The following is a 14856-nucleotide window of genomic DNA, read 5'->3' as shown; positions in this document are numbered from 1 at the left end:
AGGACGCCTGCCTCTCCCCAGCCTGCAGTGCAGTCTCCCTTCAGGTGGGTCTGGGGTTTATCCCTGTCCACCTGGGGGTGGCCACCCAGGGACCTCTTCCTGCAGGAAAGTGAGACTCAGAAATAGGCATTCCCCCTTTAAGAGGAAGCGGCCTGTAATCCATCGGTGACTCATCTCTAACTGGAATCCTCTCTAACTGGAACCAGCTGGCCCAGAACACAAGTCCAAGACCAGCAACGCGCCCGCACGCTGTCCCTCTCAGCGCCTCGCTCCCGCCCCCACAGGGGAAGATAAGGGTCTCTGCATTTCACAGAAGTCGAACTTTTAAAAAAAAGTTTTGAAGGAAACCTCAGGCCTATCACGCCTGAGTCCTTTCCAGGTTTATAAAAGCAGTATTTTAGGTCACGGCGCCCACTCTTTCCCAGCCCAGAATTGCAGGGGCCGTGCCCAGGCCTCTCTCCCAGGCCCTGCCACCCCACTTAGGGCCCAGGGCTGCAGTTCCCTCCTTCTCCCTGGAAGGGCGTTCCTCTGAGGAAAGGGGGACCCGTGGGGAAGGACCCCCAGCCCCCACCTTCTCCCCCATCAGGTCAGCCCCACAGGCTGACCCCGGCAGCTCCCAGGATCCATCTGCCAGCGCTGGGGACAGGCAGCCCACCCCGTAATCTCTCCACATGGGGGGCAGCCAGTCCTGCCAGGAGGGGTCCCCAGCCCAGAGCCCTGTCTGCAGCTACTTTCCAGAGAAACAGAGCGGGTGACATCAAGGGTGTGGTTGGCTCTAGAAGTGACGTCCTCCCCAAGGCAGGATCTTACACGCAGGGGCTCCTCCGTCTCTTAGCTGCTGAGATGGGGACACTGAGAGTCCACTAGGGGCAGGTCCGCCTCCCCCAGTAAGACTGACTCCTCCTCCGGGCAATGCAAGGTGAACACTACGAGGCTACAGAACGGCTGAGATTACCCCGACACCAGCGATGGTCGGGAGGCTGTGAGCCTCACACGCTGGGTGGCTCTGTGAAACGGACCAACCACGTCAGCACCTTCAACAGTTCCTAAAACCACACACGCACCTACCCTCCAACTTCGCCACCTCCTCCCGAGCATGGACAAGAGCGATAAAAAAATAAACTCTTATGTCCAAACAAAGACTTGTAGGAGGAAGTTCATAGCAACCTTTTTTGTTTTTAAATCCTCACCCGAGGATATGTTATTGATTTTTAGGGAGAGAGGAAGGAGGGGGAGAGAGAGAGTAATATCGATGTGAAAGGGACATCAATCAGCAGCCTCCTCACATGCCCCAGTGGGCCCATCACACCCGAGTCCGCAACCTAGGTATGTGCCTAGGAGCTGGGTGCTGGGAATTGAACCCACGACCTTGTGTGTGTGTGTGTGTGTGTGTGTGTGTATGTTTGCATGGAATGACATCACCCAACTGAGCCACCTGGCCCAAGACCCAAACTTAATTTTGAAGACGGGGGTGGGGGGAGCAGGGTAGATAGGAGCTGGGAGGAGGGGAGGAGAAATAGGAGACATCTGTAATAACATCAACAATAAAATCCTATATAATAAAAGGGTAATATGAAAATTGACCTAACAGCGGAACAACCAGTCGCTATGATGCACACTGACCACCAGGAGCCAGACACTCAATGCAGGAGCTGCCCCCTGGTGGTCAGTGCACTCCCACAGGGGGAACGCCACTCAGCCACAAGTCAGGCTGATGGCTGACAGCTGGCGAGTGCAGTGGCCTGCTTCCACCGCAGCGCTAAGGATGTCTGACTGACGGCTTAGGCCCGCATCCCCTGAGGGCTCCCAGACTGCAAGAGGGCGCAGACTTGGCTGAGAGAACGCCCCCCCACAAGTACACAAATGTCGTGCACTAGGCCTCTAATATATATATATATATATATACATACACACACACACACATACATACTAGAGGCCCAGTGCACAAATTCATGCACAGGTGAGGACTGGCTGCCCGCCCTGATGGGGGTCCATTGGGCCAGGCCAGCGGGGAGGGAGGGGGGGCAGGGGCCGCAGGCGGTTGGCTGGCCAGCCCTGTCTTCAATCGGGGTATTGGGGGCCAATCGGAGGCCTGGGCGGGGAGGCTGATTGGGGCCCGGATCAGGCTGGTTGGCTGTTGCAGTGCGCACCATAGCCACCAGTCATTCTGGTTATTCTGCTGCTCCGGTCACTGGGCTTTTATATATAGAGATCCTATCTAAATAAAGAAGGAGTATGCAAATTGACCATCACACCATCACAAAGATGGTGGCGCCCAGTCCCCTCAGCCCCGCCAGAGTCCCCCAGTCCTTTCAGCCCCACAGAGGGTGAGGGGGGTGGCAGGCACATGGTGCAGCCGGAGTCCCACAGTCCTTTCAGCCCAGCCTAGGGGGTGGCAGGCACACAGTACAGCCGGACCCACCCTCAGCCCCCCAGCCAACCAGGGCTGGCCCGAGGCACAGGCAAGCCTCAGATGTCAGCTGCCCAGCCTCCCAGGGCTGCCCGAGGCTCAGGTAACCAGGGCCGGCCAAGGCTTGCGCTGCCGGCAGTGGCAGCAGGAGAGGTATGATGGGGGCGTCACCTTCCCCTGATGGCTGGGTCGCCTCCTGCCCCTGAGGGCTCCCAGACTGTGAGAGGGGGCAGGCCAGGCTGAGAATTTTCATGCACCGGGTCTCTAGTATGAAAACTAACTAAATAAATAAATACAATACAATACTTTTTAATTATTGATGAGAGAGAGAGAGAGAATAATATCCATTTGCTGTTCCACTTAGCTTTGCATTCATTGGCTGGTTCTTGTATGAGCCCTGCCCTGGGATCGAAACCTTGGTGTGTTGGGATGACACTCTAACTGAGCACCTTGTCTACCTTGATAGTGTGAGGGTTACTTGGGTGTGCATTTGTCAAAATTCTTAGGACTGTGCCTAGAAGATCTGCCCATCTCCTTGTACAGACACTCCACTCTAAAAAAAAAAAAAAAAAAAAAAAAAGATGGGGGAGCAAAATTGCTGCTACTGGTTCTCCCGTCTGCATCAGCTCCACAGGCGCTTGAACTCTCCTTCTTGCTCCCTGTGGCCATGTGTCCGCTCACCCCAGAGCATGTCCAACCTCGTAGGGTTGGAAATCCTGTGAGCACCCCTCCTTCTGAGCTTCTATGAATGCAGCAACATGACCCTTTTCGTGGGTGGAACATGGTATTTAGTTGTTTACCTTGACCCTTCCCCAGTGTACACATACTACCCACACTTCCCATGAGTGTGACCAGGATGGGATGTTACAGTGTGTGACATAGGGAGTTTGCAGAGTAACCAAGGTCCCTAATCCGTTGACTTTGGGATGATTCTCCTGGGTGGGGCAGAAGACGTCCGAGGGCCTTCTCCTGCTGGCCTTCCTATGAACTGCCCGTGGAGGGGGCCAGGCAGCCAGAACCTGAGGCTGGCCAGCAGCAAAATGGGACCCCAGGCCCACAGTCTCAAGAAACAATCCCACCAACAACCTGTGAGTCCGGAAGAGGCCCGACCCCCAGATGAGAAGGGCCGTAGCATGGTTCCAGGCTGGGAGACCCCGAGCAGGACCCAGCTGGGCTGTGCCCAGACCTCTGACCCACAGGAACCAGGAGATGGTCCATTTGTATTGTTTTAAGCTGTTAAATTGCTGTTCCCTTGTTACACAGTTGTGTTAGTTAGAAAACGGTCTTTACTTCTTATCCCCAATCCTGTAAACTCTTGTCGTATTTTGAGACTTCCCCCTCTCAACACCCCTGGATTCAGGCCTGCCAGCCCCTGCTGACTACACTCCTCCTTCCTCCCAGGGGAGTGGGCAGCTTCTTCCCCTTGGGGTTGCGCGTTGGGCTGTCCTCCTTCCAAAGGTCTCGGGGCACAGTCCTGGGACTACCCCCTCTGGGTGCCGCCCTGAGAAGGGACCACTCCCCTCTCGGGCTGCAGTGCCCTCCTGCTGTTCCCACCCTCCCTTTGCCGTTCGGATCCTCTGGACTATCTGTGGGGCAGGTGGTGTCATCACCAGAGTCCTCATCAGAGGCAGGAGATGTGATCATGGGAGAAGGGGAGAGAGTCAGAGAGACTGGAAGATGGGAGGCTGCTGGCTGTAGAGATGCAGGAAGGGCCCACAAGCCAAGGAATGCGGGGGTTTCTAGAAGCTGTAAAAAGCAGGAAACCGAGTCTTCCCTGGAGGCCTGGAGAAACCAGCCCTGCTGACCGCCTTTGGACTTCTGACCTCCAGAGCTAAAATTTATGATTCTGAATAAATGTGTGTTGTTTCAGGCCACCATGTTGGTGGTGTTTCGTTACAGCATCTGTAGGCCACACACTTCCTCACTGAAGTACAGCGCCCTTTCAGCCCTACGCCCACCATGAAGCCAGGAGTTGGACACTCTCAAACTCTTTTCCTGTTAAAAGTCTCCCAGAGGGTCCAAAATTGTGCTTGGTCAATACATAATAAATTTATGTGCTTTTTTTGTTGATTTTATTCCTCAAATCCTGAACGCAGATGATATCACTTTGGCGCCAAACACTCTGGATTCTTCAGAAAACACTCAGCCAAGAGAACACGGTGCGTGCCCTCGACCCCGCCTCGGCCCCACGGTGGGCTGAGAGGAGGCTCTGTGCTTCCAGCCCAGCCTCAGCTCCGTGACAGGACGACTCCCTCAGGGAAGTCTCCATCATCCAGGGCCAGTCCCCTCGGACTCATGCTTCATGAGTGTGAGACCCATCGGTGTGGTACGTTCAGCTCATGTCCCACTAAGAGAAGAGGAGGTCTCCACTTGACCACCGATACACCAGTGACTGGTTTCTGAAACGTCACAGTCTGCGTCTGAGACCTCACATCTCCCTCCCCTTGCTCTAGGTTCTCAACCTGTGGGTTGCGACCCTCAGAAAACACATATAGTATATCAGATATTTACATTACGATTCATAACAGTAGCGAAATTAGTTATGAGTAGCAACGAAAATAATTTTATGATTGGGGGTCACCACAATATGAGGAACTGTATTAAAGGGTCGCGGCATTAGGAAGGTTGAGAACCACTGCTACACCCCTCCCCCTGCCTGCAACCCCACAGATGGGTGCTCCTCTGGGTCAGAGGAGAGGCACACACAGGTTCTCTTGCCTCCTGGGGACCGAGAGGAGCAGCTGCACCATCCCCCAAGCGCCCGGCACAGTTTCCAGAGAAGCCGCTGGCTGACACTGAGAGCATCTGGTTTATGTAGAAGGCTGAGATCAACTTGGACTGTAGAGAAGAATGGCTTCCTATGAAAACAGGCCTCCGAATAATTGGTTAGTTTATTGAGGGAATGCTTGTTCAGGATAAGAACAGATGGTCAAAATAAGGGGTAGAGAGACTCTGTCAACTGCCTGTGACCCCAAACCCCTGCTCCTGCTGAGACTCAGCCCCTTATTCTCTCCACACTCACTTCTTCATTCTCAAGGATCAGATGAAATGTCCCCGCGCACACACGATCCCCTTGTCTAAATTACATCCTTCCTGTTCGTTTTATAAAGATCATTTTGATTTTCATTCATGGACCATTTCAAACATACAAAAGAGGAGAGAGCAGTGCAGGGACCATCCCTGCACCCATTTCCTAGGTGACCCCCGTTAACCATTTGCCATATTTGCTTTCACGACTTTATGGTGGAAATATTTTAGAATTATTACAGACATTGTGACATTTCACACATAAATACTTCTGTGTTCATCTCTAAAAAAAGACTGCTTTCTACATAGCATAATACCACTACTGAATCAAGTTCAAAATGTAAGATACCAAGCTAAAAATAGCTCCTAAACATCCTTGCCATATTTAAATTTCCACAATTCTCCAAAGTTGCCTTTTAGAAGCTGTTTTTCCCCCAAAACAATGAAGTTTAAAGCTTCTTTACAGTATCTTTCTGTCCTATATTAAACTAAGGATGTTCTGAAAGTACTTGAAAAGTACTTTTTTCCTTTGGGGGTTATATTATCAACTGGAGGCCTGATGCACGAAATTCGTGCAAGAGTAGGCTGTCCTTCCCCTGGCTGCCAGCACCAGCTTCCCACCAGCACCCAGGACCTGGGCTTCCCTCCAGCTGCCGTCAGGTACCCGGGACCCAGGCAGCCCCGGCTTCGTCCGGAAGGTCGTCCGAAAGGATGTCCAGAAGGACTTCTGGTCTAATTAGCATATTACGCTTTTTTTATTATTATAGACTAGAGGCCCAGTGCACGAAATCATGTGCGGGTAGGGTCCCTAGGCCTAGCCTGTGATCAGGGCCATCTTCTGCCCACTTGCTGGTCCCCAGTCCCGTCCCGCCCCGCCACCTTCACCCACTCCAGTTCCCCATTGGCTAAGTGATCGATCTGAGTCTGCGGGCCGGGGGGAGGGACCAAGAGGTCAGCGTTCCGCCCACTCGCCAGTCCCCAGTCCCGCCCCGCCGTCACCCACACCAGTTCCCCATGGTTCACTGTTGGCCATCCAGCGATCGGAGCCTGCGGGCTGCGGGGGGGGGGACCGAGAATTGGTCAATGCACCTCATAGTGACTGGTCGATCGGTCATGCCGGTCGTTACACCATTATGGTTGTTGGCCTTTTATTATATAGGATAAGATACGCAGTTGGGTTTACCTTTTCTCAGCTTGTTTTCAAATGTCGGGAATTCTTTCTTAGTAATTTAATTGTTCAAATATGTAAAATATTGACCTGATTCGAAAATCAAAGGTTAAAGGTACCCTAGAGAGGCTATGCTCCCCGGCCTGTCCCTCCACCCTGCTCTAGTCAGCTCCCTGCAGGCACCCATTTCCACTGGTTTCTGATTTGTTCTTCCAGTGTTTCTCTTATCGATGTCATTTCTGTGCAAAAGAGAGTGCACTGTGCTCTCAGATCCTCACTCTACATTTTCATTTAGCAGCATAAGCTGGAGGCTACTCCAGCTCACTCTTCATTCCTTGCAGCAATTGGGTTTTCCATCTTGTGGATCCGCCATGGTTTCAAGCAGCATCTCAAGAGTAAGATATTTGGGTGGCTTCCAATCCTAAGGCTGCAAAGAAAACCCCCATGCATGTGTCATTTCCTGCTGTTGCACATGTGTGCATCCCAGGACAGATCAAGGGAAACGCATCTGTAACTTGGTTAGATCCGGCCAATTCCCTCCATAGGCTGTGCTGTTTTGCACTGTGGCCAACAAGATAAACAGCCTCTCTGCACAGCCTTGCCAATGAAATGAGCTGTCAGACCTCTGGGGTTTAGGCAGCCTGATGGCTGGAAACCGGGATTTCAGAGCAGTGATCTGCATGTCTCTCGCTGAGGGCCATTGGCATCCATTTTTCCCAAGAAAAGGCGTACCCATGTGTTGAGGGCCATTGGCATCCATTTTTCCCGAGAAAAGGCGTATCCATGGCTCTTGCCCATTGTTCTTCTGGTCTCCATTTCTGGGAACTCTTTTTACATTAAGTAAACCAGCCTTTCGTGACAACTTGCATGTGTTTGTTCTCAACTTATTCATTGTCTTTTGTTTTTTGTTTTGTTTTGTTTTGATCAGAGATGATTTATATTTTAATATAGTTGAATTTATTGATTGTTTCCCCTATTGATACTGAATTTTAAACAATATTTAGAAAATATTTCCCCATTCCCAATTACAAAGCAATTCACATGTTTTCTTCTAGTACTTATATGATTTCATGTTTTGTATTTAGATCTCTGATCCATTTAAAGTTTATCCTATAGCATATAGTGTAACATATGGACCCAATTTTATTTTTCCAAATGGCTATCCAAATCACCCACTACCATTTATTAAAAATTCCATTGTCCCCCAACTTGAGGTGCTGTCTTTATCTTTCTTAAACTCCACATCTGTATGTTGGTCTACTTTGGGATCTTCTAGTCTGTTCCACAGATCAGTCTATTTATAGAACAAAGCCACACTTTTAATTATAGACACTTTCTAGTGCTTTTAACATCTGCTAGGGATAGCCTCATCCCCCTGCCATTGCTAATATTTTCCAGCATTTTCCTGACTCTTCCTTTTTATTTTTTCATATGCGCTTTAGAATCAATTTTTCTAGGCCCTGAAGGAGAGGAAGAACCCTTTGGTATTTTTAGTTATAAATTAAGGAATTTGACCTTTTCATGATACTGAGTCTTCTTGTCCAAGAACACACCTTGCATTTTCATTTGTCTACTTTAGTGTCTTTCATATTAAAGCTTTCTTCATATGTGTTGCATATTCATTTTTAATTCCTATTTTATCTATTTTTACTATTGTTTGGACATTGTTTCTATGAGGACTACTTATTTTTCTGCATTAACTTTATATCCTGCTACATTAGTGAATTCTATTATTTTAGTAGTTTCTCAGTTGATTACCTTGATTACCAAAATAACAATACTACAATCTGCAAGGGATCATTTTAGCTCTTCCTTGCCAATTCCTGTGCCTGTGCATGTGTGTGTGTGCATGTGTGTGCATGTAACTGCATATGATGATGTTTCTGATAGAATATTAAATATAGGCGTGATGATAGTAGGTCATGGTCCTGACCTTCAGAGGAATGCCTCATTGCCCTCCATTAAGACACATTTTTAATATGTAGCCATAAAAGATGAGGGGATAAATCTTCTTTTGCATATATGGGGATGATCATATCCTTTGCTTTTTAGCTCCCTTTGAAGTCTGGTGATTTGAAGAAGGGAGGTGGAGAGGAGCAGTTCTAACTTTTCTATGTGAAGATGTCTGCTTAGTCATTCTATATTTATATACTCAACTTTGGTAAGTTATGGAAAGTTATCTTTTCATCCAGGCTTTCAAGTGTTTTGGCCTCGTTATAAGCAATCACTTAGGATTTATTTAATTTTCTCTATCTAATGGCCATTTCCTCCTCCATTTAGGATTTTTGTTATGTGTATTTATTTTTTACTTTTTTTCTGGATGAGGTATCTACTGATTTATCTATTTTATCAGCTGTTTTCAAAGAGCCAGGCTTTTATTTGTCAATACTACTTTTTTCCTGTTTCCCAAGTTATTTTCTGACTTTGCCTTATTAATGGCTTTCAGTGTATTCAAGTTTTCTCACTGTAAATTTTAGAGTTGACAATTAATTCCTTTATTGTTTCTCTTTTATTTTTCTTGGTATAAATATAAGCTATAAGTTTGTCCCTGAGCACTGCCTGAGCTACATGCCCCAGATTCTGATATGTTTTTCATTATTTCCTAGCAATTCTGAAAATGGTTTGCATTTATCCTTTGACACAAGAGTTTTTAAACAAAAATTTTAAATATACAGGCAAAAGGACATTTAAAATTTTTGTTTTGATTTCTAGTTTTATCATGTTCTTCCTAAGAAACTACTTCAAATTAGAGACTAACTAAAGTCATGACAACTAAATGCAACAGGCGATTCAGGCTTGGACCACGTACCAGAGGGATGGGAGGAGCAATGAAGGACATTACTGGGACGGTCATCAAAATTTGAATATGGCCTGTGACTCCATGGTGGCATCGTATCGATGTGAAATTTCCTAACTGTGATCGTTGCACTGTGGTTATGCAAGAGAATGCTCTTGGTCTTAGGAAATACACACTGAAGTATTTAGGGATAAAAATAACACCAATTATACTCAGTGATGAAATTAGCTTTTGTTTAGAAGTTTGAATAAGCAAACTTTTGCAAATATAGTAATGGCCACACAATTAAAATGCTTTCAGCAAAGTTTCCATTTGGAGTAAATTTACTAATTCTGCTTCATTAAGCAAGAAAAATTGGGCATGTTAAGGGGAAATCCTGACAAACATATAACTAACATATTTCAGTGTGTGTTTTTATAGCAGTTCCATTTCTATTGTTTTCTGAATGTTCAGAGCCTAAATGTCCCAAGTGAAGGAGGAATCCACAGAGCCATCCTCACACAAGCTGAGGACAACGGTTCTCTTGGGAAAGCAATTATACACGTTGCCAAATGGCTCCCCACCAGGTGTTTAAATAAAATCTGAAAAGCCAATAACAGTGCCTCTCCCGTGGCTGTAAGACGAAGGGACAAGGGAATTAAAGCTGCAGCCTGCACTCCCCACGTCCTCCGCCATCCACCACCTTGCCTTTTGCAGAATGTCGTTCCCAGGTGAGCTTTCATGTTGCTTTTCCGTGGGTTCTGTCCCTGTGTCCTGCATGTTTGTTCATCTTTTGCCAGTTGGATTTAATGAGGTTTCCTCTCAGGCTTGCGTTTGATCTCTGCTTCTCCCAGATGGTCCCCAAATGTGGCTGGAGCGGCTGTCGGGGCGGCTGCAGGGGTGCTGTTTGGACTCCCCGCCGTGGCAGAGCAGGTGTGGGGTGGCTCGGCTGGGGATGGCAAGGTCTGAGCTGCTCCAGGAGACAGAGGACACAATTTTTAAAAATATATATTTTTTTATTGATTTCAGAGAGGAAGGGAGCGGAAGAGAGGCAGAAACATCAATGATGAGAGAGAATCATTGATCGGCTGTCTCCTATATCCCCCACACTGGAGGATCATGCCCACAACTTGGGCATGTGCCCTGATTAGGAGCCCAGCCATAACCTCCTGGTTCATAAGTCAATGCTCACACTGAGCCACGCCGACTGGGCCAGAGGACACAATTTAAGCAAGAAGTTCCAGACACACAATGGATTCTCCATGTGTCAGGCCACACCCACTAACTGGGGAAGCAGAGGGATCAGGTAGACAAGTTGGGCAGGGAACTGGAGTCAGCACGTGGGCGCCATGGGCTGCCACCTCTTCCAGGTGGCCCTCAGTCCCAGCCTGACCCAGCCTTCAGAGCAGAGGTTCTCAGCTGGCTTCACATTCACATGATGGCAGGGGTGGGAGGGGGCCCTTACACTCTCCGACGCCAGGCCCAGCCCAGCCTAAGTGACCCCCACCCTCTGGACTGGAGCCCAGGTGACTTTAATGAGCAGCCACTGCTTGGAGGAGAAGAGGCCCAGCATTCCTTACATGCTCGGGGAGCTTCGGAACCAAACAAAACACTTTGTCCAAACGCCACTTGGAGGAAGATGAGAGCTGCTCGCTCCGGATGCGCCCAAGATTACTTCGTCGTGGGGCAGGGGAGTGGACATACTAGTACTTGCAATGTGACCCCTGCCTCCCAGCCCTCCCTGGAGGTGGAAGTCCTTGGTTGTCACCCAGGGCAGGAGGCACTTTACATGGGAGCACAGAAACCCTCGAACAGGGCTCCTGGAGGAAGTCTGCCTGCGGTTGCTGATGGTGCTCTGCCTGCCCAGAGCCTGAGGCTGGACTTCTGCCCACCTGGCCCTGGGGCGCATGCAGGAGGCAACATATCGATGTTTCACTCTCACATCGATGTCTCTCTCTCTCTCTCTCTCTCTCTCTCAAATCAATAAAAGCATGTCCTTGGGTGAAGATTAAAAATAATAATAATAATAAAAAGGATGGGAGGGCATTGGAGAAGTGCAAGTGAAATTTTGATGAGGCTCTACTATACACCCAAGAGAATGGCAGAAATCCGAAAAGACCGATCATAGCAAACGTTGGTGAGGGTATAAAACAACTGCTGGAATGTAAAGTGGTTCCATTACTTGGGAAAACTGGCAGTTTTTACTAAAGCTATATACACACCTCCCTGTGATACAACAATTCCACCCTAGGTTACATTAGAAATATTACTGTATATGCTACAAAAGACATGTATAAGAAAAATCACGTTGGCTTTGTTCACAACAAACCCAAAGCTAGAAGCAACTTAGTAGTCTATCAACTGAATAATGAATAAACAAATTGTGGTAAAATTCATCAGTGGACTATTAGCCAGCACTACAAAACAACAGAGACGCATGAGAATATGATGATTCTTACAGACATTATTTGAGCAAAGGGGGCAAAACCAACCTATTGCGCTAGTAATCAAAATAATGGTTATCTCTGTAAGGGAGAATTTACTGGGTGGGAAGAGTCATGTTGGAAATGTCCTATGTCTTGATCTGAGTGTTGGTCACACAGTGTAAATATATGCAACATTCACTGGGTTATACACTTAAGATTTGGGCACTTTGCTGCATGCAAATCATTCCTCGATGAAAAGGAAGGCAAGAGAAGTTAACAACGTTTAACTTAGAGATGGTTTATATTTTGTGTGGGCTTTCAACACTTTACCAAGCATATAATGGGAAGGTATTACTTTTGTTGGGGGAAGTAAAAGTGCTCAAAACTCCAACAGTATGAGACAAACCTGCTTGTGCTCACAAACAAGGAAAGATACACATGGCATTTTGTTGACTGGGAAAAACACGTAGCAAAATGCCAAGTATAGGAAATTTCCGATTCAGAAAATGAGAAAGACCTTTCCATGGGAAGAACAAGAAAAATCAAGACAAAAGAAAAATTGGACTTTTCTATAAGAGTAAGAAGAGGAGAGGCCAGAGGAAGCCTTGAGAACTGAATTTCAGAAAAAAAACAAGCACGGTGAGCAGAGCCAGGGCAGCCTTCTGTCTCCATACTGAAGGCTGAGGAGAGTAGGCCTGCTGGGGGTGAAAAACTTTGTGGGAACAAAGGGCTGTCAGCTGCACTTTGGATGGTAGTATGGGCTGACGGGACAAACTAGAGCCTAGAAGAGCCACAAAGGCAAGGACAATTGACTGGAACCATTTTCCTCCTCCCCGATTCCAAGTTGGCCACGGAAATGGCAATGGAGGAGGGGTTGCTAAGCAGGAAAATCACAAAGTCTAATGCTTTTCTTTGGTTAATAGATTCTATCCCCTGACTGAGTTGAAATGGCAACCAACCTGTCCCCAGGCCAAGCACAGACAAGATCCAAAAGGCTGTAGCTCAGGATCTGGGGTTGGCTAATCATGAGATCACTCAGCGGGGAGGAACACAGCAACTTCTCTGGCTCAACTAGACCCTCGGAGAAAGCTGAGGGATTAGTGCCTCACCTTTACTGCATTCGCGGGAAAGGACTGCAATCTCTAAGAAGAAAAAGAGAAACAGAACAAAAGTTCATCCTTCTTTATTATTCTTTTATACACAATGTGCTGAATACAATAAAAAAACAATGCTATAACATGCAAATAAACAGAAAAATGTGACCCGTACTTAAGAGAAAATATGTTCTATTTATTCTTAAATTAGGTTGAGAACAAGGTAAGGATGCCCATTTTTACCACTTCTGTTCAACATTGTACTGGAGTTCTTAACTAAGTTCAATAAGACAAAAATAAAGAAATAAAATTATAAACATAGGGAGGGAATATATAAACCTGTCTTTGTTGGTAGAGGAATTGATTGTGAGTGTAGAAAATCCTAAGATCAACAATAAAAATTTACAAGAATAAGCAAATTAAGTAAAGTCATGAAATACAAAGTGAATATATAATAATCAAATTTTTATACTCTAGCATAAACAATAGGAAAATGAACACTTTAATGAAAAATACCATTAATAATACCAAAATTAAAAGTACTCAAGATTAAATGTAATGAAAGATGTGCAAGACCTAGTCACAGAAAACTTCAAAACATTGTTGAAATATTTTAAGAAAACTTAAATAAATGAAAATACATACCATGCTCATGGATTGCACAGGTCAATATTGTTAAGATGCCAGTTGATATGTAGAGTCAATAAATCTCAACAAAAATTTCAGAAGACTTTTAAAAAATAAAAACAAGTTGATTCTAAAGTTTACACAGAAATACCAAAGGACCAAAAATTTTTGGAAAAGAACAGCAAAATAGAGCACTTATACCTCCTACCATATTTCAAGACTTAGTAAAGCTCTAGTAATTATGAGAGTGTGGTATTGATATAAAGGTAGAATAATCCAAAAATAGACAAGTAGTTTATATAATCAATTTATTTTCAACCAAGCCACTAAAGTAACTCAATGGGGGAAAAATCTTTTCAACAAATTTTGCTTGAACATAAAAAACAAATATGAATCTTGATTTCTATCTCATACCATGCATAAAAGTTAATTAATGATGTGTCACAAACCTAATTATAAAAGCTAAAACTGTAAATCCTCTAAAATAAAAGATGGAGAATATCTTTGTAACCTTTGGACTGACAAGGTACACAGAAAGCACTAACCATGAAAGAAAAGAATTGATCAATTTAACTTTATGAAGATTGAAAACTTTTGTTTATCAAAACCCATAATCAAAGAATAAATAGGCAAGCTACAGAATGGGATAAAATATTTAAAATACATATCTCTCTGAAAAAATGACTTGTATTTATTTATAACATCTAAAGAACCTCGACCACTCAATAATAAAAAGGCAACCTGATTAAAAGTAGACAAAGAGCTTTGGAGAATTGTTTCTGAAAAGAGAAAATAGTACAAAGATATCCAATAATCACACGAATAGGTAATCAACATCATTAGTCATTGGAGATATACCAATTAAAACCACAATCTGACACCACTTCATACTAACTATAAGGCAAAAATTCAGAAGGCTGACAATACCTAATATTGGTGAGGACATGAGGAGTTGATCATGCATGAACCAACCATGATACCATTAAATAAACAAGGCTTGTGATCAACAAATTCTGTGTCCTTAGGTTGCCTCCAGATAATGTATTTCTGGCACATGCTATTGTTGTATTTTTCCCTCCTGTTGTAAATTTGCAAATTGAGCCCTAAATATGAAGTGTTTGGCATGTGGCCTCCTGGCCAGATGTGACCCCAGGGAGGTTATCATAGAGCTCAGAGAACATTCTCCACGCATGACCCAGGATCTGGCATCTCCTCTAAACAGCTTTCATTTTAGGGGAATCTGCTGGATGGAGGACTCTCTGACCTGCCAAATTTTTCATAAGAAGAGATTTGGTTTCTTCCTCGGCTTGAGCCACATGCTTCCTCCA

This window comes from Myotis yumanensis, unplaced genomic scaffold, assembly GCF_028538775.1.
Source record: "Myotis yumanensis isolate MYYU_CA2020_CCGP unplaced genomic scaffold, mMyoYum1.0.hap1 SCAF_2, whole genome shotgun sequence".
NCBI classification, from domain to species: domain Eukaryota; kingdom Metazoa; phylum Chordata; class Mammalia; order Chiroptera; family Vespertilionidae; genus Myotis; species Myotis yumanensis.
Note: the sequence above shows the minus strand (reverse complement) of the source record.